The sequence below is a fragment of the Lepisma saccharinum genome, chromosome 15 (assembly GCF_977018435.1).
Source record: "Lepisma saccharinum chromosome 15, izLepSacc3.1, whole genome shotgun sequence".
Lineage (NCBI taxonomy): Eukaryota > Metazoa > Arthropoda > Insecta > Zygentoma > Lepismatidae > Lepisma > Lepisma saccharinum.
Genome location: NC_139243.1, coordinates 10,752,652 through 10,776,141, shown reverse-complemented (window position 1 = coordinate 10,776,141; position 23,490 = coordinate 10,752,652).

Below are 23,490 nucleotides of genomic sequence, written 5' to 3'. Positions count from 1 at the left end.
CTATGTCGGTTGCTACATGCAGCATAAAGGAAATACGAAGCCCGGGGAGCGAATTTACAAAATCCACATGGAAATAGCAACTGTGTGCGTGGCTAATGAACAACCAATAGGAGAGCGTTTCTTGCCTGAATTAACGGTCCATCAGCTACGTCGGCTGCTACATGTAGCATGTAGGAAATGCCTAGGGAGCTTATTTACAAAACCCACATGGAAAAAGCAACTGTGGTCGCGGCTAATGAACAACCAATAGAAGCGTTTTCCTTCCATCAGCTATGTCTGCTGCAACGTGCTATATGATGGCTAATCGCGACGATGGGAATGAGTGATGATATGATGAAATTAATGCAGGGACACTCACAATGAACATCTAGGCCGGGGTTCGAAAACCTGGGACTCCTCCTTTCGAGCGCACTGTGATAACCACTCCATCATGGAGGTCGGCACGTAAAGTGGAGGCATGATTCTAAGAATTACCAGCAGTAACTGTAAATTACCTACGATTACTCAGTGATATACAGGGTGATTCAAAAAGGACATTACAACTTTGAAAGCATATAGAAATTTATTCAGATATCCTACAGAGTTGGTTGAGGTGCCATTGTAAAGCAAAACACAGCACGTTGTGACTCACGTAGTCCATTAGTACCAAACTCACCCACCAGTAGCGCTGTCAGCATTGTTCTTGAAAATGGCTTCTTTTAATAGTGCGGAAAGTGCTCGCTGTGTGTTTTGGTTTCACGAGACGCAATCAGCAACTGCAGTGCAACGTAAGTTTCGTACGAAGTAACCTAAGGCGTCTCCTAGTAGGCCTACAATTTACTCTTGGCACTAAACCTTCGTTGAGACTGGTTGTTCTCTACGACATGCAAAATCACCAGGACGTCCACAAGTTCCTGAAGCTGCTGTGGGAACACTTTTTTCTTGTGGGGTTTCATTATAGATCGGGTTTTTGTACCACCTTTACCTGCTGATCTTTCTGAGCTGAGACTTCGAATTAACGCCGCCGCCGCTGCAGAAGTGACGCCCGACTTACTGGTGAACGTCGGGAATGAAATCGACTTCAGGTGGGATGTAAGCCGCATTACAAATGGTAGCCACTTGATGTGTTTGCTTTGCAATGGCACGCCAACCGACTCTGTAAGTTATCTGAATAAATTTCTATATGCTTTCAAAGTTGTAAAGTCCTTTTTGAATCACCCTGTATAGTACTGCGACCACATTAAGTTTTGCCAACTCAGTTTTGAAAATAATATACATGGAATAAGAGAGAGACGGAGAGTGAGAGTGAGTATGTGTGTGTAGTGAAAACACTGGAGTGAACCACAAAAATTAAAACTAAGTTATAGTAAAAGTAATGCATTAAGAAGTAATACCGAATAGTGAATTATTTTTAACAATTAACAACGTGTCCACATGGGATAGATGTTAACGCCGTAGCATTGTAATCAAGAGCTTCTGGGTTCGATTCTTTATTGAACGGTGGTATGAATCGTATCTCCAATCAAGATTACTTGGGCCGTCTCAGTGGCGGAGAAGATCACCACTAAGGTCTCGAGTAGCCTAGGCACGAATATTCCTTGCTAGTGCCCCTACTACGGATGGCTAAAATTTTATCCCGATATTTGATTATTTTCTATCCGGATATCGGATAATTCTCTATCTTGATTTCAAATATCCGGATATCGGATAATTTTCTATCCGGATTTCAAATATCCGAATGTTGGATATTTATCAATATTGGTTTGAAATATCCGGATATCGGATAATTTTTATCCGGATTTCAAATATCAGAATGTTGGATAATTCTCTATCTTGGTTTAAAATATCCGAATATCGGATAATTTTCTATCCTGATTTTAAATATCCGAATGTTGGATAATTTTCTATCAGGATTTCAAATATCCGAATGTTGGATAATTCTCTATCCGGATTTCAAATATCCGGATATCGAATAATTTTCTATCTGGATTTTAAATATCCGAATAGCGGATATTCTGATATCTGAATTTTTCTGGTCATCCGGATCAACCGTTGCATCCTAATCGGATATAGGATAATTTGAAATCCTGATATCCGTTATCGGGATTTTGTGTCCATCCATAGTCCCTTCATCAATATCCGTCGCGATTAGCCGAAGTTTTACAGAGAAGAGACGTAAAATGAGAAACCATCTAGTGGAATCTTGACTGTGGCAGTTGGCAACCTTGTCAGAACACTTCTCACCTCTTCAATGTTCGATCCCTATCCCACGCAAGCGGAGAGGCAGCTGGGCCTACTACCTTATTCATAGGAAAGAGTTTCGGAGGAGATTATCCCAACCCCTGTCCGCAACCAAGTGTTAAATATGCACCAGACCCTCTGCTTTTTTTAAACCACCCCCGCGTAGTATGCAAATTCCAATGCTAGGAAGTTAAGTTGTCCTCTCGAGAAAGTTCTGGAGGATGTCAATTCTAGGAATTCAGCAGCCGGGGTTTTGTTCTTCACTGATTGAGACTTAGACTGGGAGATGAAACCACTCACCCATCTTCAGTGCCGGAATTTGAAAGTGTATTCAGGGTGTACCGTATTTTTCGAATTGTATCCGGACCAGCTGCTTACAATCTGTAATCGTGATGTGGTTATTGCAGGCTAACGGGGCTCGGGTGACTGGAATTCAAGGATACGTGTGAGCGTCCAAAAACATTTCCTAACGTCGGGGTAAAAATTGGGTTTGTGTTATGAACTTAAATGTACCATCACCGGCAAAAAATGGGACACCTTCATCCTGTAATACTCGCTTCCCTGCAACTGCAAGGCGTCGTGTGTGTTGCCTAACTCTTACGGCGATAAGTGTATTTTAACAGCAAATTTTCAATGGCAACTTCCACGAGGGTCACCATTTATATTTTGAGCCTAACAATGAAAAAACAGGAATTTGGCATTGAAAACTGCTTTATTGTTTTTCGAAGTATTCTCCTTTTTTTTCAATACACTTTTGCATTCGTTCGAACCATTTGTCAAAGCAGTTTTTCCAATCTTCTTGAGACACCTCCCTAATATGGTTTTTGAACGCATCAACGGCGTCTTCCGCCGACGAAAATCGTTGTCCACGCAATTTATTCTTGACATTCGGGAACAAGAAGAAGTCATTGGGTGCTAAATCAGGATGACCCATCAATTCGATTTTTTGACTGTTCATAAAGTCGGTTGTTAGAGAGATGTGTGACAGCTGGCATTGTCTTGATGAAGAATGATCCGACGGCGTTTGTTTGTTTTCCGTATTTGACCGAAGACCTCTGGCAAACAAATTGTTGTGTACCATTCAGAGTTGACCGTTCTACGTTCCTCTAAAGGCACAGTTGTCACATGACCAGTTTTCCCGAAAAAACAGGCGACCATTTGTTTCGATGTGCTTCGAGCGCGAACAACTTTTGTTGGATTGGGTTCATCTTGAAACACCCATACAGTCGACTGCTGTTTACGTTCCGGCTCATATGCATATATCCATGATTCGTCACCTGTTACAATCTTTTGAAGCACCACGATTGTATTTATTGAGCATTTGTTTGCACCAATTGATGCGAGCGTCTTTTTGAGTTTTTGTCAAATTGTGTGGGATCCAACGAGAACATACCTTTCTCACAGCTAAATGATCATGTAATATTTTATATATGCTGGTGGAACAAATGCCTATGGTTGCCTCAATCTCACAGTATGTCACATGACGATCTTGCAGTATTAGGTTTTGCACAGCATCAATGTTTTCTTGAACAACAACTGATTTTGGACGACCTTCGCGAAACTCGTCGGTGAGCGAATGGCGGCCACGATTAAATTCGTTATACCAGCGTTTCACAGTGGCAAAGGATGGGGCTTCATCGCCAAATGTGGAAGTAAGTTGATCGATGCACTCTTGTCTTGATAATCCACGTCGAAAATCGTAAAAAAATCATCGTACGAAAATGTTCACGAGTTAATTTTATTTTATTGTTGTCGCGCAATCTCCAGGGCAACATAAACAACACAAATCAAGCTATTGACAAAACATTTGAAGTACGTTATGGTCAATAATGCCAGACAATTCCGTGCAAACGTCAAATCGCGCCTAACTTCAATCAGTGTTGCCAAGGCTCAAAATATAAATAGTGGCCCTCGTACCACTGCCATGGGATAGAAGTGGGGACTGGAACTTTAAAGTGGGATCAGAATCATCTGGGCATTGAACCCGTGACCTCTTGATTACACGGCGACAATATTACTACTGCGCCATCGGGTTTAAGGTTCGACTGGACCATTGGAAAAACCATCAGGGCGATTTTTTTTTTCAAATTTTCTTTTCCATTCGAAAAACCGCTATCACATTCCAAAATCTGAAAAATTACATCAGCTTAGAATTTCTTCTAGAGCATCGTTTCGCAACCTATGGGGCGCGACCCACTGCTGGGTCTCGAGTGGACGTTTGGTGGGTCAGAAAGTCGGGTTGGAAAATTTATTTACTGTGTCTTAAAAACCTAGGTGAGACTCTAGTTTATGTCCTTGTCCTAAGGAATACGTGTGATATATCGTTGGAAAGGTTATTGTATAAGGAATTCAACAACGTAAATCCCAAAGCGAGGAAAAATTACCTGGAGGAGGAAATCGATAAAAACCGATGTTGTCCGGATATGTTTAATTGAACGTACCGAGGAAATTTTTCGATGATGAAGCACATATTTAAGGGTGAAATGAGTGCTAATGGAACCTAACCTAACAGGCCTAACCTAACCTCGTAGGTATACCTCGTCCCCGTGAATGGTTCGTGGGGCTATCGTGAATGGTTCGTGGATATATCGTGAATGGTTTTTGGAGCTAACGTGAATGGTTTGTGGGGCTACCCGTGAATGGTTTTTGGGGCTAACGTGAATGCTTTGTGGGACTATCGTGAACCGAAAGTGTAAAAAAAAAAGGTAATTACCCGAAGAGATGCCCGGCTGTCTGCAAGCACTGTTTTGAACGATGCACTAAATTATTACTGGGGATAAACGTATTGTACACTATGTACAATTTTTTTGGAACCTGTTCTTCTTCACGCACCATACACACGCACAACGCACCTCGAACGCAAAGAAGCAATCAGCACGCAGAACGCAAACGAGCAAAGCACAATCATTCACAACGCAGACACAAAGACGAGCATGCAGTGTTGTTAACTCCTATCGGTTACCACCAAAAGGCAATAAGGGCGTAAAGTAGAATCTAGCCAAAACGTATTACGTTTAAATTACTGAGATATTTGTGTTTTAACCATTTCAATTTAACCCGTGTTGTACATAGTATAAACTCTATATTTATCTTATTCGCTCTCTATCATTGCTTTTCACCAGCATCTCTCTGATGTTTAACTCAAGGGAATCGTATATCTGTTTTCGTTTCGGTCGAAGCAACGAGTTCTTAATTATCTGTGTGTCACATCATCTGTACCTAAGGGAAATTCTTCTGGTACGCTACAGGAGTGGTTTGAGTGGTTGGAGAAAGAAGATATTTACTGCATTCTATGTACTCTATACTACAGCGCTTTTCTTCTATACCTGTCACAAGCTGCACGTGTGGGAGAGAGGTTTCTCGAAGCTTACCCAAGTTGAAACTAAATTAAGAGCAACTCAGATGCAGGGTAGATTGGAAGCCCTGCTCTTGCTATTTGTGGAACAGGAAAAAACTTATCTATTGATGTAAATGAAGTTATTGATGAGTTTAAGAACAGACGTATCTTGTTATAGATGACGTGTATTTTGATGTATTTGTTTGTAACATTTATGAACATTTCGTGTGTGTGTAATTTCTATGCAATTTGATTTTTTTCTTCTACATATATTCAGAAATTTTCAACACTGTCATTTAGTGAATTTATATTCCTTTACAAACATCAGTGCAGTTAAAGAGCAAAATATGCTATTAAAAAGGTACAAGACCTCATTTTGTTCTCTTTGTGCACACCCAAATATAAAGTTCTAGCTACGCCTATGCATGCATGTCGACTTAAGGTGTCGCTTGATTTTTCCGAACGCCATTCGGATGAGGCATTAAAGTACGTAGCCCATGCTGTTCTCCGCCTCATACTTGTGTGAAAAGGGATTTTCATCTCTGATTCAAGTGAAAAGCCAGTACAAAAATACTCTCGACGCACACTCAGATTTACGACTAAAGTTAACCACCATTGAACACAATATATCCCAGCTTATGTGGAAAAGGCAGTGTCAAAAGTCACATTAGTTCGGTGAGAAAGAAAAAAGTGTTGACTATCAGTATGTTTAGTTTGATGTTAGACTAAAGTAAATTAGTGTTTTTTACGAGGAGTTATCAAAACGTTTTGCCTGTTGAGGTATAATTTGTTTAATAATGGAAAGATTGAAACAATGAACATACATATACAGCGTGTCCCGCTTATACGTATAATAAAAGAAAAATTCATAACTTCTAAACAAACTGTCAGAATGATGCGATTGTTGTTTCATTTTAAAGAATGACTCAGAAATATTTTTTAGCAACACATTCAGTGGTAGTTGCGCATGCGCAGTAACCAGAATGTCTTGAAAACTGACATTATCAGTTTCTCAGTGGCCACTCGTCATTTGGTCGCCACAAGAAAAAGTGTTTTGTATTTTAACGTTGTCTGAAGTGAAGTCTGTGACACTTGTGCAGAGACGATTTCGTGCACGTTATGGTTTGGGTGCTAAAGACGTAGTTCCATCGTACATTTCAATAAAGAAATGGGAAAAAACAGTTACGCGAAACCGGTTCATTTCTCAAATTTCGTTAGAGACTTCCTGGACGAGCATTTCAATGGAAAATAGTTAGGAAGAGGCTCGAATTTTATTGAATGGCCCCCACGGTCACCAGACCTCACTGTGTGTGATTTTTTTGTTGTGGGGGTGTGTTAAGGACAAAGTTTACTGTAAACCGGTTAGAGATTTGCAAGACTTGCGTGAAAGAATTGTGGTTGCAGTAAGCAACATTACCCCGCACATTCTTCAAAGCGTGTGGCCTGAGGCTGACAACCGGTTTGACATTTGCCGTGCCACTAAAGGTTCACATGTGGAAGTGCGCTAGTTTTCTTGATTTGTAAAAAAAAATCTGAGTTGTTACATGTTTGTACAAAGTTTGGACAAAAAATATTGGTAAATAAAACAGTTGTGATATTTTCTTTTATTATACGTATAAGCGGGGCACGCTGTAGTTTGCCTGTAGTGTCCTCCAGTGGCGGCCGGCGGTAACTATGATGGGTAGTGCCAACGTGATCAAGAAATCGAAAAAAAAACCTCCGCAATGTCCCCCCTCCCCCCCTCCTTGAGGTTGCACCACTGGCCAAGATGTTTATCCTCGTTTGGTAACGTGGAATACAACGTGTGTTTAAGTAATAACGTACGAATCCGATTCATCTTCACTCGCTAACCTATCTTTATACACTACAGGACACTTCCCTAAAAATATAACAATTACAAGAGGAAAGGAAAAACAACTCCTATCACCTTCTCCTCCCCCATGCACACGTATTCTAACTGGATGTCGAAAATATCTTTGTTATGAAAAGAAATTGTCGAAAACATTGCCATGTTTTACTTGTTACTGTTTTTGTTTACGTTTTCCTACATCATTTCTTTTTCTGTTCATATCTCCGTTATCGTTCAAAATCGGACCCATGTTCATATGAACTCTTTTGCTTAGAATCACCCATACTACCAGTTCCCAAACTATTGCCGCTTCCTCCCGGAACACCCTGTATAACAATTTCCGTAGTGTTTTTTTTTTTGTGGAGGAGGATTGTGAATTTAGTTTTCTGACGACGGTTAATTTATTTTCTGTTCTTCCTGTACAGAGCTATTTCATCACATAAATAGCTACTGAGGTTCAGAATCCTGTACAGTAACGACAGTAAACTTTCGTCCATCTTGAATCCGTAAAGGATGAACGATCTATGCAGAAGATTCCGTAGATGGTCTCCAGTGCTAGGAGAACCGGATTCCAGCGTACTGGAACAGTTTGACCCCGGGTGGATCCCATCCTACTTATTCCCGGGGGATCCTAATATCCAGAACGGTTCCACGAGGATCTGAGGGGATGAAGACCTTGATCCAGAGTGGATTTTTCGGGACTACCGGGAATGCGCCGGTTCATAGATTGAACTTTCAGGAGAGCGAGAGAGAGAGAGAAGAACCGTGGGAGGAGGAACAGTCATTCGACAGACGATGCCGAGGAAGTGATGCTTTGATTTTCAACCGAGCCAAAAACCGCAATCCTGGAGATAATTGGTTTCGCTTTGCGGAGATATTCTCTCTCTCCTGTTCGTCTCCATCTAGTTAAGAAGTTCGCTGGGATGCGGTTGACGACCGAGCTGCAAAACCAACTTACGACTTCCGGTTTTCTATTATGATGCAAAGGGAGGGAATTTGAGAGCAGAGCGCATTGTCCAATCTCTCTGTCTTGAAGCGGCGCTTCGTATGGCAGCGATTGTACTCTAGCAAGACAACGCAAGGTCGCACACGTTCTATCGCGGTTTTCTCCGTAAGCTCTAACGCTTATAAAGTATGCATCAGCTTCTGTCTTCTGGCATATTAAAGGAAATGGTGGAGTAGTTCGTTTAATATATACCTGTTCTTCCCAAACTCATACGAGCGAGAAATTTAAACAACTCTCTATGAGGGGTCGAATAAAAGTATACACTGGGACATAATGTAACATGATAGAGTGAATCGGTGCTACACTCTATTTGTCTCTGAAAGCAACGCGCATAATGCTTTAGAAGGGGAGCGAAGCAGTGCAAACGGATGTTAGCGGCTGGTGCGTTTTCCTCTTGCCATGCACTCACTTCTAACGCGTTCATAGATCGAGCCCTCTCTAGTCACTACTGGCGCAGAGGATAAACTTGTTTTTGTTTTCTTCCTCCAAAGATTCCCGTAACAGTGTAGTCACTGCAGAGCAATAGTTACACTCAACAAATCCAACAGGGAGACAAAATGACACACGCAGAGACAGAGAAATGAAGTGACGCATAGAGAGAGACATAGGAACAAAATAACACAAAACAAAGAGACAGACGAAATGACGCACGCGGAGAGACAGAGAAACGAAATGACGCAAGCCGAGAGACAGAGACACAAGCGACGCACACGAAGAGACAGAGAGACAAATGACGCATACAGAGAGACGAGGTTACACTCAACAAATCCAACCCCTTCCTTCCTCAGCAAGAAACAAGATGGGCTGTGAGTACCAGACTTGTGCAGTCTACAATACTCCCGCCATTGGATGAACGCTTTCATATCGTGCTTGAACCCTGCAACTAGCAGAAGGAAAGTAATACTCTACCAGAACCGTTTCAAATAATGTCCCCAGTATAAGTCTACGCATTTACTTCGATAACGTCGAAGAACTAAAGAAAGCCGCCGCCACAAACGTGGGTGGGGATAAATAGCGGGCGAGATGTTTTCATCCAATCACACTCAACCTTCAGCCAATAGGCGCAGCTGTCATTCTGCTCGTCTACTCCACGTTGAGTCTCAGTCACATGACTGCGGATACGCTGTTGCCGTACTTTGCAACTTCAATGTGGATAGTGGATGTGTGGCAACACTGTGCGTTGAATGTGATTGTTGCAGCTGGTGGGCGCCCTCCGTGGACTTCAACGCCAGCCGGTCGTTAACTTAGCTAGTGGGTTGACTATACTATGCTATTGTTGTACTTTTATTAATCAACTGTCGTTTGCAGTCGACTTATTCGTTCATACGTTTTTCTGTTAGTAACAGTTCAAATAAGATTGCAGCATTAAAAAACTTAAAAACTTCTTATGACACCGTTGACACCAGTTTGTTAGTCAAAACTGAAATCCGGTAAAGCATAATTCTGCGAAATGTCAAATTACAAAAACTTAACCTTTACTCGGCCAATGGGTCACTGGTGACCCATCGTGCTGATTAAAAAGTTCATGTGCTTTTAGCACCTTCATACTTGTATGTGAGGTTGTAAACGCTGACAGATGTTCATATAAAACTTTGAAATGTCATGTGGAAGAAAACCCACCCACCCAGGAACCCCTTCGCCCGACTCCAAAGTTACGTATGGAAGCTGGCGCGAATTTTAAATTTGTACAGTAATTTGACAAAAAATGTTATAACTCGTAGACTATTTGACCAATCTACTGCGGGTAACTTTTGTTTTGCATATAAAACATCAGGGCATTCAACCGTGCAGGAATCAAAACGCCAAAGCCAATAAAAGTGGTTAAGTGTGCCGTGGCCCCCAACTTTCAATGAAAAAAATCATAAAAATGGGAATTTTTTTTCACATATTCAATAATGTAATGCACCCAAGAACAGGAAATGACTTTCATTCGGTTGTGAAAGGATCATTCTTTGAAAATAAGGCTTAAGTTTACCTTTCCTTCCCAAAGTAGCGGGGAAAGAGGGGCAAATTCCCCATTTGTATGATTTTTTCATTGAAAGTTGAGGGCTGCGGCCCACCCAACCCCTCTTATTGGCTTTAGCGTTTTGATTTCTGCACGGTTGCATGTCCTGTTGTTCTAGCTGCAAAACAAAAGTTACTCGAAGTAGATTGGCCAAATAGACTACGAGTTATAACATTTTTTTGTCAAATAAGTGTACGAATTTAAAATTCGCGCCAAAAGGCCTCGGCGAAACCGAAAAAATGTTATAACTCGTAGACTATTTGAGCAATCTACTTCGGGTAACTTTTGTTTTGCAGCTTGAACATCAGGGCATGCAACCGTGCAAGAATGAAAACGCGAAAACCAATAAGAGGGGTTGGGTGGATCGCGGCCCCCAACTTTCAATGAAAAAATCATACAAATGGGGAATTTGCCCCTCTTTCCCCGCCATTTTGAGAAGGAGAGGTAAACTTTAGCCTTTTTTTCAAAGAATGGTCCTTTCCCAACCGAATGAAAGTCATTTCATGTTCCTGGGTACATTACATTATCGAATATGTGAAAAAAAACGTCCCATTTTTATGATTTTTTTCATTGAAAGTTGGGCGCCACGGCCCACGTAACCACTCTTATTGGCTTTGGCGTTTTTATTCCTGCACGGTTGCATGTCCTGATGATCTAGCTGCAAAACAAAAGTTACCCGAAGTAGATTGCTCAAATAGTCTCCGAGATATAAAGTTTTTCTGAAATAAGTGTAAAATTTAAAAATCGAGCGCAAAGGCGGCGGCCAGAGAGAGGCTACTTTCGAAAACCCGCTCGGTGATCTAAAGGGTAGATGTGTGGCAACACTTTGCGTTGAATGTGATTGTTGCAGCTGGTGGGCGCGCTCCGTGGATTTCAAAGCCAGCCGGTCGTTAACGCAGCTCGTGCGTCGACTATACTCTGCTATTGTTGGTACTTTTATTAATCAACTGTCCTTTGCAGTCGACTTATTCGTTTATACGTTTTTCTGTTAGTAACAATTCAAATAAGATTGCAGCATTAAAAAAAACTTAAAAACTTGTTGACACCATTGACACCAGTTTGTTACTCAAAACTGAAATCCGGTTGAGCATAGTTCCGGGAAATGTCAAATTATAAAGACAGTGTTCCATGTAGGCAAAACAGAAGGTAGTATAGATGAGTTAACACATTCTCGCATCTTATTTTTCAAATACAGTTGAATGTTTCTAACAATTACACTGTGGATTATTTTTGAGACAAATATTGTAGCATGTGCTTCACCTGCTGCCATCTAGTGAGCTACGAAGTGAACGTCTTGCAACCTGTTGATAAATGTGCACTTTCGTTCAACGCACAGTGTCAGATTTTAAGGCATTTATTCGGGAAGCAACAAAACTAACATTTAATAATAATCATTAATTTAATACAATTTGGAAAAGTTAACTGTAGCTTCAATCATAAGACATAGTCTATCTTAGCAGCAAAATACATAATTAAATACATTTGCATATTACTTACTTTTGTCAGTCAAACTCTGGTTTCAATGCAACCCTGTGAAGAACAAAATAAATTAGTGAATTGATATCATTTAGACATGAGTCGAAAGTAGATATTGGCCGCGGTGGCTCAGTCGGTAACGCGTCTGACTACCATGCTCAAGGTCCCGGGTTCGATCCCCGGCCGGTTCAAATCCGGGAACTTTTCTAACGATGGAAGCGGCCCCGGCGCCCACCGAGCGTCGAATAACATGGGTACCTGGGGGAAACCCTGGGGGGTAAAGGCGGTCAGGGGCGTGATGCTGATCACATCACCCCCACTCACGACCGGATCAAGAAAGTGTGGGGCGTTACCCCCACACACCCTATACGCCTTCATGGCGTGGTGCTAAGCACAGGGGAACACTTTACCTTTTTACCTTTGAGTCGAAAGTAGATACAAATCCAATAAATTTGTAAGGTACAATGTACAAATCTGTCAAAATAATGAAACAGTAAAAACGTCAGAGATGGGGGTATTGCCCCTTAATGCTTTCCAAGATGTAAGAAAACTTCTTAACAAAGTTGTTGCGTACAATATTTAGGAGGCATGAGTGAACTTTCGGAATAATATGCTCAATTCGCTTACTTCCTCGATTGCTTGGTAAATAACGCTTTCGCCTTGTATTCAAAGGATCCTCGGTTTAACGACAAATATAATGCGAATATACAAAGTAGATGGCCAAAAACAAAGTAAAGCTGGGAGCTGGGAACAAATCAAAGTGCGAGGCCGGAAACAGATCAAAGTGGTAAGCCTGGATAAAAACAGAGTTGGAGTCCAAGAACAAAACAGAGTTGGAGGCCAAGAACAAAGCAGAGTGGGGGCCAAGAACAAAACAGAGTGGGAGGCCAAGAACAAAATACAGTTGGAGGCCAAGAACAAAACAGAGTTGGAGGCCAAGAACAAAACAGAGTGGAGGCCAAGAACAAAACAGAATTGGAGGCCAAGAACAAAACAGAGTTGGAGGCCAAGAACAAAACAGAGTGGGGGCCAAGAACAAAACAGAGTGGGAGGCCAAGAACAAAATACAGTTGGAGGCCAAGAACAAAACAGAGTTGGAGGCCAAGACCAAAACAGAGTGGAGGGCAAGAACAAAACAGAATTGGAGGCCAAGAACAAAACAAATTTGGAGGCCAAGAACAAAACAGAGTGAGAGGCCAAGAACAAATCAGAGTGGAAGGCCAAGAACAAAACAGAGTGGGAGGCCAAGAACAAAACAGAGTTGGAGGCCAAGAACGAAACAGAGTGGGAGACCAAGAACGAAACGGAGTGGGAGGAAAAGAACGAAACAGAGTGGGAGGCCAAGAACAAAACAGAGTGGGAGGCCAAGAACAAAACAGAGTTGGAGGCCAAGACCAAAACAGAGTGGAGGGCAAGAACAAAACAGAATTGGAGGCCAAGAACAAAACAAATTTGGAGGCCAAGAACAAAACAGAGTGAGAGGCCAAGAACAAATCAGAGTGGAAGGCCAAGAACAAAACAGAGTGGGAGGCCAAGAACAAAACAGAGTTGGAGGCCAAGAACGAAACAGAGTGGGAGACCAAGAACGAAACGGAGTGGGAGGAAAAGAACGAAACAGAGTGGGAGGCCAAGAACAAAACAGAGTGGGAGGCCAAGAACAAAACAGAGTGGGAGGCCAAGAACAAAAGAGAGTGGGAGGCCAAGAACAAAACAGAGTGGGAGGCCAAGAACAAAACAGAGAGGGAGGCCAAGAAGAAAACAGAGTGGGAGGCCAAGAACAAAACAGAGAGGGAGGCCAAGAACGAAACAGAGTGGGAGGCCAAGAACGAAACAGAGTGGTAGGACAAGAACAAAACAGAGTGGTAAGCCAAGAACAAATGAAATGGGAGAGAAAGGAATAGAAAAATGAAGGAAACTGGTGGATAAGGAATGTGGAGGTGAAGGAAAGTAATAGTGAAGCCAGGTGAAAAAAGAGGTTGTGGAGGCAAATAAGAAACAAGAAGAAATGATGAAAAGTATAAACCAATAAGGAGATCAAAAGAATGACGAGGTAGACAAATGGAAAATGAAGAGGGAGGCAAAGCGAAAACGAGTTTAGAGAGAAATTAAAAGTCAAGTAAAATTTAAGATGGAAACCAAGAAAGAGAAAAATTGTTTCCCAAGTTTGATCTTCAATGGAAGCACATTGCATAGTGGTTCAAATGGCATATGAAATGTAGGTCCAGTCCCGATTAGTCTATATGAGCATAAAGAAAACTTTAAAAAATCTTCGTTCAGATCGACACAAGTCTTATAGACGACATACTAGTGTATGACAGATATTACAAAGTAAACCTGAGAGAATGCCATATACTTCAATCTTATTCAACACGACGTACGTCTGCAAGATACTGTTTGTACGTATACAGCGTTCATTCTTCCAGTTTCGTTCACTCGTCAGATTAAGAGAGGCGGTGTAAATGTTGCAGCTTCACTAAGGATCTCGCAGAAAACTTGAGAACATTAATGTTTAAGATGGTCTGGGTTGAAGTTCAATTTTCAGCGACCATAATCCGGTAGTACAATCTACTGTGGGATGTTTTATCTCCAAGACATCAACCGTATTTCGCCGGTGGAGATTAGTTTAGCTTGATAGGGAGGTCTGAAGGTAATTCAGTGTTTCTAAAAGTGGCCGCGGTGGCTCAGTCGGAACGCGTCTGACTACCATGCTCAAATCCGGGAACTTTTCTAACGTTGGAAGCGTCACATAGAGTGTTCATTTTAGAATAGTGATGTTAATTTGAGAATGTGAACTCACTCACGCGCACGTAGGGATACGGAGAAGCAGAGGGTGCGTGGACGAAATAACAAACCATACTTAGAGACAGAGGAGACAGAGAATTAGAAGAACAAAGTGAGGCAGGCATGCAGAGAAATAAAATAACGCACAAAGGGAGACACGTGAACAAAATGACGCATGTAGAGAGACAGAGAAACGAAATGAGACACACATAGAGACAGAGAAACGAAGTGACGCATAGAGAGAGACATAGGAACAAAATGACACACACAAAGAGACAAACGAAATGACGCACGCGGAGAGACAGAGAAAGGAAATGACGCTCGCGAAGAGAAATAGAAATGACGCACACGGAGACAAAATAATGCGTACAGGGACAGAGAAATAAAGTGACGCATGCAGAGATAAAGAGGAACAAAATGCCGCACACGGAGAGGCAGGGAGAGAAAATGACGCATACGGAGAGAAAGAGAGAGAGAGAGAGAGACAGAGAGAGAGAGAGAGAGGAACAAACTGACACACAGAGAGAGACAAACGAAATGACGAACATGGAGAGACAGAGAAACGAAATGACGCTCACGAAGATACAGAGATACAAATGACGCACACGGAGAGACAAAATAATACAGAGACAGAGAAACGAAGTGACGCATACAGAGATAAAGAGGAACAAAATGACGCACACGGAGAGGCAGGGAGACAAAATGACGCATACAGAGAAACAGACAAAATGACGCATACGGAGAGAGAGAGAGAGAGAGAGAGAGAGAGAGAGGAACAAACTGACACACAGAGAGAGACAAACGAAATGACGCACATGGAGATACAGAGAAACGAAATGACGGACACGGAGAGACAAAATAATGCATAAAGAGAAACGAAGTGACGCATACAGAGATAAAGAGGAACAAAATGACGCACATACAGAGACAAACCAAATGAAGCACACGGAGAGACAGAGAAACGATATGACGCACACGGAGAGAGAGAGAGAGAGAGAGAGAAATAGAGAGAGAGAGATTACGAATACGAAGAGACAGGGAGACAAAATGACGCATACGGAGAGACAGAGGAACAAACGGACGCACACACAGAGAGACTGATGAAACACACAAAACTCTATGCACAAAATTTAGTATTTCAGGAATTAGATTTCGCATTTTTTATTACTTGTTATCGTACAGTTGAGACACAGAGATTGAAGATGTCTCAAGACAGATACAGTGATGCGTTCGATGAAACTAATTGGTCATTCAGCATCCTTCAGCAGGAAGCTCGTCAGTTAAAACGGATGCTCACATACAGGAAGGGCGACAAAACCAGATCTGCATTCCCATTGGCTAGAATTAAGAACTCAAAGTATGACGACACGAAAGATAGGCCGAGAACTGACTTCGCGTCAGATCTTTTTTTTTAACTTGGCGAAAGCAGGAAGAAGCTAATGCAACGAGCGTACTGGAGAAATCATCTGAGGGCCAGAGATGTTCCTTTTGATCTCGAGGTGAAAATCTCCGCTCGAGAAAGAGAAGGGGGAGACGGAGATACGTCTTTGATGTAAGGAGACAGGGTCGGTGTCCTTTCCCCCCTTTACCTCCAGCGAACCTTGAATAATACATGAACGCGGCGCCCCTGCCAGAGGATGCTGTGTACTGCGAGATGAATCTCCGATGGAGACGCTTGAAGAAACATTGTTGCTTCCCGTAAACAGAACGGACCTTACCAGGACCAATCGAATTCGAGAAGAATGGAGCTTCCTCGGAGACACAACAATCCGCCCCCAACCAGTTCATTCCTCTGGCTTCTTTCCTGCTCGATTAAAGATTCAATTTTTAAAGGGTCGCCGGTCACTACGCTCCATCCTGGAGCTTCAGGATTTCGGCGCAGAAGAATCGGCAATGCTTCAGCGACGCCCGCCTAGCAACGGAGCATATGCGACACACATGCATGTGGATGTTGGTAATTTCCCCTCCTTGTCAAACCAGAGACAATTAATTTGTTTTGTTCTTCCCCTCCCATTTCACTTGGTTCTTGTTCTTCCACTTTTGTTTTGTTCTTGGGCTTCCACTCTGTTTTATTTTCCTCTTACTATATTTTTTCTTGTACATTTATTTCATTTTGTTTTTGTCGTCGTACTTTGTCTTTTATCCTTCTTTGTTTTGGTCTTCTTCTTTCATTTCATTTTGTTCTTGTCCTTTCATTCCATTTTCTTCTTGTCCTTCCATTTAATTTCGTACTTGTCTTTTCATTTTATTTTCATTGCTTCCTCCCACTTTTTTATGTTCTTGGACTCGGACTGTGTTTTGATCTTTTCTTCCTACTTTGTTTTGTTCTTGTCCTTTCCTTTCGTATTGTTCCTGTCCTCTCATTTTATTTTGTTCCTGTCCTTTCATTTGTCCTTCCACTTTGTTTTATTTTGTCCCCACTTTGTTTTCTTTGTTCTCCCACTTTCTTTTGTTCTTTCCCTTCCACTTCATTTCGTTCTTGTCCTCCAACTTCATTTCGTTCTTGTCCTCTCACTTTGTTTTGTTCTTGGCTTCGCACGTAATTTATTTCTTGTCCTCTCACTTCATTTTGGTCTTGTCCTCCCACTTCATTTCGTTCTTGTCCACTCACTTTGTTTTGTTCTTGTCCTCCCACTTAATGTATTTCTTGTCCTCTCATTTTGTTTTGTTCTTGTCCTCTCATTTCATTTTGTTCTTGTCCTCACACTTTGTTTTGTTCTTGTCCTCCCACTTCATTTCGTTCTTGTCCTCTCACTTTGTTTTGTTCTTGTCCTCCAACTTAATGTATTTCTTGTCCTCTCACTTTGTTTTGTTCTTGTCCTCTCACTTCATTTTGTTCTTGTCCTCACACTTTGTTTTGTTCTTGTCCTCCCACTTAATATATTTCTTGTCCTCTCACTTTGTTTTGTTCTTGTCCTCTCACTTCATTTTGTTCTTGTCCTCACACTTTGTTTCGTTCTTGTCCTCCGACTTCATTTCGTTCTTGTCCTCCCACTTCATTTCGTTCTTGTCCTCCCACTTCATTTCGTTCTTGTCCTCCCACTTCATTTCGTTCTTGTCCTCCCACTTCATTTCGTTCTTGTCCAATCACTTTGTTTTGTTCTTGCCCTCCCACTTAATTTAGTTCGTTTCCTCTCACTTTGTCTTGTCCTTCTCCCATTTCATGTTGTTCTTTTCCTCCCACTTTGTTTTGTTTGGATCTTGTCCTCCCACTTGGTTTTATTCTTGTCATCCCGCTTTGTTTTTCCTTCGTCTCCTGTTACATTTTCTCTTGGCATCACTTTTCATTTTCTTCTTCCCGATAGCCTTACAATCAACAATCTAATACAAGGTAATGAGCATCATCAATGGGGAGATCTCAACTCTAGAACAGAGAATTAAATGCACGAAAATAACTCTACACAGCACTTTCGTAAAAAATGGTTTCTGTTAAACTCTCATACTACCAAAACGAAGCTGTGGACAAATATTACAGGATACCGCATGTAGGAGATTAAGATGCAAGCGCCACCAGAGATGTATGATTTGTGGCAGTGTGTGGGCGATTTATTCCTCTGCTCCTGACGGTCTGCTCTCATAGATCATCGTGTACAATGACAGGCGCTAGATATCATTATTAATGTCCAAGCTAGTAGCAGATGCGGCCAGATGAACTATTGGAAGAGCATTGGCTAATAATAGGTTGCCAGAAATTACGCAGGTAGCAAGAATGGGGAAAATAAAGCCATCCGATAAAAATGTAGGAACGATGTTGTTACGAAAAACGGGGAACGTTAACTACGCAAATGATTCTGGTCCATCAATTTGAGATATTATCTTCCTCAGATTGGATCTGCTTGACTTTCCATTACTCTATCTTCCATTTATCCTATTTTTCTCTTTTTACATTCTACATCTCTTGTTCTGTTATTTATAATTTTATTATTCTTTTTCGGTTACTCTGCTTATGCTTTCCTTCACTCTTTCTTTGCTCCTTACTCAGCTGTTTTTGCCATCTTTTTATATTATTCTGTTTCTGTCTCCTGTCTTTCGCTTTCTCTGTTCTGTGTTTTGCTCTTAAGTATTTTCTCTACCTCTCTTGTTCGGTCCATCTGTCCCTCTTTCTGTTTTCTACATGCATTTTGGTTGTTTCGGAATTAGGTTAGTTGGATTAGCTCACCGCAACAAAATTCTCGCACATTCTCCAGCGGGCACATTGGCACATCATTAGTCTAACCCAAACTAACAATAAATCACCCGTAAAAATTATGACGAGTAAAAATTATGTGATCAGCCAACCCAGGAAACGACGTCCAAAACAGACAACGTTTTATGCCAAGAACAAAACAAAGTGAGAAGACAAGAACAAAACAAAGTGGGAGGACAGAAACAGAATAAATTGGGAGGACAAGAACAAAACAAAGTGGGAGAACAAGAACAGAATGAAATGAGAAGACAAGAACAAAACAAATTGGAAGGACAAGAACAAAACAAAGTAAGAGAACAAGAACAAAATGAAATGAGAAGACAAGAACAAAACAAATTGGAAGAACAAGAAGAAAACAAAGTAAGAGAAAAAGAACAAAATGAAATGGGAAGAAAATAGTAAAACAAAGTGGAGTGATCAGCCAACCCCTGAAACGACGTCTCAAACAAACAGTAAAACATTAATAAACCTAACAGGTGGGAACTTTAAAAAGGGCCCTTTCCACGACAAAGGATGGTTGCTCCGCCACTACACAGAAGTGCTTGCAATGTTGTCTGATGTGAAGAAACCGAAGATATTTTTTTCCATATCTGAACCTTCAATTTCTCATTGATATATGTTGTAAAAATGAACAATAAAATGTAGAGTTCAAAGTTTGCAACACTAAAAACCAAGAGGACACAGTAGGGGTGATGTCGAAGACCACTCCTAGAAGAGAGGAGGGTGGAGAGACATAGAAACAATAATATAACAAGTAAAGGGAGAGATAGATAACAGAGTAAGAAGCAGAGAAAGACTGAAGCAGAGTAGAGGCAGAGGAAATGAAAAGGAATAAAGAGAGGAAAATAAAGATAGAGAATGTATAAACAGAAATAGGATAAATGAGACAGAGTGAAAAGGAAAGTGAAGCAGGTCAAAACAGAGACAGAGAATATTTATAAAGGAGAAAGACTAAAGAAGAAAAAAGCAGAGAATAAGGAGGCAAGGATTGAGAACTGAACAAGTAAAGGGAGAGATAAATAACAGAGTAAGAATTAAAGAGAGAGTGAAGCAGAGTAGAGGCAGAGGAATTGAAAAAGAATAAAGAGAGGAAATTAAAGATAGAGAATGTATAAAGAGAAATAGGATAAATGAGACAGAGAGAAAAGGAAAGTGAAGCAGGGCAAAACAGAGACAGAGAATATTTATAATGGAGAAAGACTAAAAAAGAAAAAAGCAGAGATTAAGGAAGCAAGTATTGAGAACTGAAAAAGAACCATTAGAGAAAAGAAATACAAAATGCAGAAAGTCCGAAAAATTGAAAATCAAAAGAAAGGAGAGTAAAGAAGAAATAAAATAATTCTAGATAAGGAAACAGAAAAGATTGATTGAAGATAAACTAGAAAAAGAGAAAGAAAGAAAAACTGAGAAAAAGTGAGAAAGAGAGATTGAAAAGGAGAAACACTGGTACAGAAGAAAATAGGAAGTTATAGTTGCGTGGTACCTCAAATACACCAAGCAACTTGCATTCATGTTGTCATCTTCAGGTGTGCAGGAAATCTTGCCCAAACCTTGTAAAGTTCGGCCGTTAAATTCTCCATAATTGAAGCAGTGTTGGCGCTAAACTCGTTAGAAAACACCTTAATACGAAATTTCCGCAGGAAAGCAGAGGGGAAGGGCAATTTGACCTTCCCCCCTCCATCCTGTACTCTTGTGAATGAGAGCATTGAAGAAGCTAACTTCTCAAACACCCATTCCGTCAAAGCCATTTTCAAAAGGAGAAAAATAACAGTTCACATGAGGGACTTTTCAATTTCCATCCTTTTGAAGCTCGTGTTTCAAAGGCTAATTGAAAGTTTGTTCTTTGAAGAGAATCTGGCTTTGCACCGGTGTTTGCGTCGACATAATTTTCCACGCCATTTAAATTTTGTTCACCAATTTCTGCCAGTAAAACATTTAAAAATGTAATCCCACCAAATTGGTTTACCTTGGAGGTCTTGCCTCACTTTGGTTCTGACATTTTCAAGGGGATTCCAGCCAGCTTGGTGGTAGCGGTTACGCTTTGTACTCTGTTGAATGATCGACCCACGATCTCGTCAACGAAAGTTACAGGTTGGAGTCCCTTACTGTCTAGCATTCTGAAACTTGAAGGTTTATGGCTGCAGCAACACAAGACTTCCTTCTGTCCCTATCCTGGGCAAGATCAATCCAACCTTTTCCAGCCTTACCGATTTTCTTTAGGTCCATCTCAACGTTATCCCTTCATCTTCCTCTTGGCCTTCCTACAGGTCTCTTACCATCAGGTTTCCCAACAATAATCATGTAAACTCTTCTTTCCTTACCCATTCGTGACACATGGCCTACCAACCTAAGTTAAAGAGGCACCATGCTGAAGTAAATTAAAAAGGCAACTGCGAAAATCTAAACTATGAAATTATTTAGCGTTGCTTTTCTCACACTTTTGAATAATCGCGACGATGAGAATGGCCAGGCCAGGATTCGAGCCCAGGGACCATGACATTGTAGCTCGATGTGGTAATCATTACGCCACGTAGGTCCGATATATAAAACTTTTGACTAGTTGGAATGTTATTTGACCTACCAAGTAGATTTAGTTTCCTTATTTCCACACCGAGTACGACGGTAAAGTGTTTTCTTAAAGCGCATATTTCTTGTTCTTTAGAAACATATTTGGATCTAAAAGAATGAGGAGATAGGTGAGTGGAGAAGGTTACAAAATTTACAACTGCATAATTTGTATTCATGTCCTGATATTATTAGAATAACGAAATGAAGAAGACTAAGGTAGGCAGGCCATGTGGCACGAATGGGAGAGGAACGAAGAGTTTACAGGATTCTTGTTGGGAAACCTGATGGTAAGAGACCTGTAGGAAGGCAAGGACGAAGATAGAGAAAGAACTTTGAGAGGGACCTAAAGGAAGACGATAAGGATGGAAAAGATTGGATTGATCTTGCCAAGGATAGGGACAGATGGAAGGATTGTGTTGCTGCAGACATAAACATTCGTGTTTAAGAAGACTAGAGAATTAGTTAGTTAGTTAGCATATTTATTTGTATATTTTGTATCTGTTTAGTGCATATTTGCATGTATATTTTAGATATTTCAAGTGCATAACTATCCGGGATCTTTTCTAGCGTTTTAAGTGATTGTTTGTAAACTTACACATGGATATACATGTGTGTTCATCCAATATTGTCTAATCGTTGAAATACGTGTTGTGTTATTACCCAGTAAGCCTTTGGAGTTTATAAATAGAGTCTTGTCTTCCCAACACACTGAGTAGCGGACTAACTATGTGGCGAATTCTGTCTAGTTGGACATTGAAAGGGGGAGAGGTTGTTCGAATCTTCTTCAAGGCGTGGATATGTATTTGTCGTATCATGGTGTGATCCTTCCACGTAGTACACCCAATTGCCATCCTCACTTCCATGTAGTACACCCAATTGCATTCTCACTTTTACGTAGTACACCCAATTACCATCTCCACTTCCACGTAGTACACCCAATTGCCATCCTCACTTCCACGTAGTACACCAAATTGCCATCCTCACTTCCATGTAGTACACCCAATTGCCATCCTCACTTCCACCTAATACACCCAATTGCCATTCTCACTTCCACGTAGTACAACCAATTGCTATCCTCACTTCCACGTAGTACATCCAATTGCCATCCATACTTCCACGTAGTACACCTAATTGCCATCCTCACTTCAATGTAGTGCACCCAATTGCCATCATCACTGCAACGTAGTACACCCAATTGCCATCCTCACTTCCATGTAGTACACCCAATTGCCATCCTCACTTCAACGTAGTACACCTAATTGCCATCCTCACTTCCACGTAGTACACCCAATTGCCATCCTTACATCAACGTAGTACACCCTGGACTGCATTTTGCAGACTAACGAGGCTCTGGTGATTGGATCTACGGCGAGTATAATCCTCTTGAGGGCTGTGTGTGTGTGTTGTCTTGGGTTTCTTTCCTGTGTGAGCTGAATGCTCCTTTACAGCCTCAGCTTTTAATCCAAGTAAGAATATTCTGAGTGCCATGCGAGAGACCCAAGTTCGATCCCGGTGGGGAGAACCAGGATATTTTGCATCTGTTAAAGTGGCTCTGGCGCCTACCCAGTGTCGTTTAAAGTGGGTACCTGGAGGAAACTCTGAGGGGTAAATGCGGCCAGACGCGTGGTGTTGATCACCCACCCCCACGGTGATCAAGAAAATGTGCGGCCCTAACTCCACACTCCCTATACGCCTTCATGACGCACCAGCCTTCCCGATGACGCAGTGGTAGCGTCGTTGCTTTTTAATCAAGGGGTCCCGTGTTCGAGTCCCGTTGGAGGCACATAATGGTTCCGATTCCACTTTAAACTGTAGGTCCAGTCCCGATTAGTCTCACTGTGCATAAAGTGGACTTAAAACACCAAATCAATCAATCAATCAAATCATGACCCACCAAAAATTTTAAAATTCAATCACTAAATCAATAACTTTCTTCATACATGTCAGGAAAGTGATGTGAAATAACCAAATAAGAACCAGAGAAGAAATATTAGAATAATATAAAATCAGAAAAAGTGAGAGATAGAGAAAATGTGTAGGATACGGGTCAAGCACACGCGCT